Genomic DNA, 3,051 nt, shown 5'->3' on the forward strand with positions numbered 1-3,051 from the left:
GTAGCCAACTCTCTGTTGATACCGCCTGTATTCTTAGCTAAAACAAAACAAAACAGGAACTTCTAACCAGTGTGGAGGTGGTCTGTTTGGGCAGCTTCAAAGACAGCGTTTGTGAAAATGAAAGTATTCATTTTAAAATCATAGAGATCTCTCTGTCCTACATAGCAATTTGGGAGCCCTGTCATGGTTTGTAATCAGAATGTCTAATCTTGCAAAACATTCTTTTTTTCTTTCCTAAGTCAATTTCTTTTTTTTTTTTAATTTTTAAAATATCTATTTATTTTTAATTCATTGACAATTCCTTTACAATCTTGGTTTGATTTCTGTCATACATCATCATCAGTTAACCATAGGTATACATATGTCCCCTCCCTCTTGAATATCCTTCCCATCTCCTGCCCATTCCCACCTATCTAGGTTATTACAGAGTCCCAGTTTTGAGTTCTCTGAGTCATACAGTTAATTCCCATTGACTGTCTACTTACATATGTTAGTGTATATGCTTCCATGCTCTCTTCATTTATCTCACCCTCTCCATCTTCTCCCCTACCCTTGCCCATAAGTCTGTTCTCTAAATCTGTCTCTCCATTGCTGCTCTGCAGACAGACTCATCAGTACCATCCTTCTAGATTCCATATATATGCGTTAATATACAATATTGTTTTTCTCTTTCTGACTTATTTCACTCTGCGTAATAGGCGCTAGGTTCATCCATCTCATTAAAACTGACTCAAATGTGTCAATTCTTGCAAAATATTTTTAACGTAAGATAAATGAAGGAGGTAGTATGTAGGATCAGAAAGAAGGAACAGTAAAACCATACACAATTTATGGATTTTTTTAATAAAAAGGTGTTTCCTCCTAGTCCCCTCTTGGGATTTAACTCATGGGTATTATTGCTTCTGGTTCATTAATATTTAGCAGAATTTAACACAGATCTCATTTGTTCATTTTGACAAAGAAATGATGCCTTGCACTATATACAAAATTCAACTCTTAAAAAATTAACTTAAAAATTCCAGCACATGAGGCAGAGAATCAAGGTTTAAGCCAGTTTAGCTAAGGTGGCTACTCTTCAGGATGAAAAATAAAATCTTGTTCTCCATGCCTCCCTAATTCCTCCACCGGGTGAACATTTTATGTTGCTAGAAAATAAAGCATTTCTTTGACACAAATGTTTGATTTGATCCCTAGTGTTAAATAAATGAATTGAGAGGCTAACGAAAATCAATTATTTGCAATATAATTACACCATAATTTTTAGCATTTAAGTATCCGTATCTCTAGAGATAAAATAGTTTCCATTTGCAAAACTGGATAATTAAGCATATAATTGTTCCTACAGGCCTGAGAGCCAGGTAATAGCAACTTAAAAAGTTAGCAATATAAACGATCAGTTTGGTTAGTCTGCTGAAGATAAAAAAATGAGTAAAATTTACCCCTGAGGAGAAAACCTCAAAACAACAAATCCCAAATATTATTGACTGCAGTTGACATGTGAATGCTTCCTTACTTTCCTTTGCACTCTCTCCCTATCACAGCAGCTCTGCCTTCTGGGTGATATTGACCCATCCACCCCCAGCTGGAGGGGTAGGCCCTGATTGGCCTAAACCAATTAGGATCGTCCTAATTGTCTCCACTAGTCTAATAGGCAGCCATCAGGGTGAGCCGACATGGGCGCCTACAAGTACATCCAGGAGCTGTAGAGGAAGAAGCAGTCAGATGTGATGCATTTCCTGCTGCGGGTGCGCTGCTGGCAGTACCGCCAGCTCTCGGCGCTGCACCGCGCCCCGCGCCCCACCCGGCCCGACAAGGCGCGCAGGCTGGGCTACAAGGCCAAACAAGGCTATGTCATATACCGGATCCGTGTGCGCCGCGGGGGCCGCAAACGCCCAGTTCCTAAAGGTGCCACCTACGGCAAGCATGTCCACCATGGTGTCAACCAGCTCAAGTTTGCTCGAAGCCTGCAGTCGGTTGCGGAGGAGTGCGCTGGCCGCCACTGTGGGGCCCTGAGGGTCCTGAATTCCTACTGGGTTGGTGAAGATTCTACGTACAAATTCTTTGAGGTTATCCTCATTGATCCATTCCATAAAGCTATCAGAAGAAACCCCGTGGATCACCAAACCAGTCCACAAGCACAGGGAGATGCGGGGGCTGACGTCTGCAGGCAGAAAGAGCCGCGGCCTGGGCAAGGGCCACAAGTTCCACCACACTATTGGTGGCTCTCGCCGTGCAGCTTGGCGAAGGCGCAATACTCTCCAGCTTCACCGCTACTGCTAATATACATAATGTTTGTAAAGTTCTTACCTAATAAACAATTTAGGACGTTCTCGTCTGCTTAAAAGTATTTTTTTAATTTGTTAAAACTAGTTGTCTGCAGATTGCTTCATTGAATGCATTGTCAAATTATGAAAGTTAAAGTGCAATAATGTTTGAAGACTTATTGAAGTTACTTACACATGTAAGTGTATATGAAGTGATGGTGTATCCTGTTTTTAATAAGGGAAATGCCTTTGTTTTTGCTTTATTAGAGAGTTGATGTGCCTGTTTAAAATGCTGTTTGGTACAATAGGTGTAAAATTCTGTAAAAGAGGAGTGCAGAAACTTAACCCTGTAGATTTGCTGATGCATGTGGTGAGACCTGCAGCTTTATTGGGGTGATGCAATGCTCTGCAGTTTTATGGAGTTTGGCAGGGACAACGTTTTCAGTTGGATTTTCCTTGGAAATGTGAAGGGTGTCCTGATCCTTTCTCATGATCATATGCAGAAAAATAACGAAATTTTTGACAAGGGCCCACATTTAGGCTTAATCTAATACTACATTTGTGTAATGCTGCTTCTGAAAGGCAAAAAGTAAAGTAATGCCACCATTTTTAAGAGAACTGAATAGACGTGTTGCAAGAGGATTCTGACAAATGAATCAAATACTAGTTTACCTAAATTAAATTGCCTTGGCCTCCATGGTACCACTGAAGTTCATATAAAGCTCCTGGTTCAGGCTTTGGGATCTGAAGAATACTGAATTTTGTGCAAAATGGTCGTATTTACACT

At 40.6% G+C, this 3,051-nt stretch overlaps 1 pseudogene; it reads left to right on the top strand.

Annotated features, from left to right (window-relative positions):
• The first annotated feature begins 1,658 nt into the window (after positions 1 to 1,658).
• LOC129536331 (large ribosomal subunit protein eL15 pseudogene) lies at positions 1,659 to 2,280 on the top strand (annotated as a pseudogene).
• Positions 2,281 to 3,051: the final 771 nt, after the last annotated feature.

The sequence above is a fragment of the Moschus berezovskii genome, chromosome 6, assembly GCF_049115385.1.
Source record: "Moschus berezovskii isolate FMDL1 chromosome 6, NW_MosBer_1.0, whole genome shotgun sequence".
NCBI lineage: Eukaryota > Metazoa > Chordata > Mammalia > Artiodactyla > Moschidae > Moschus > Moschus berezovskii.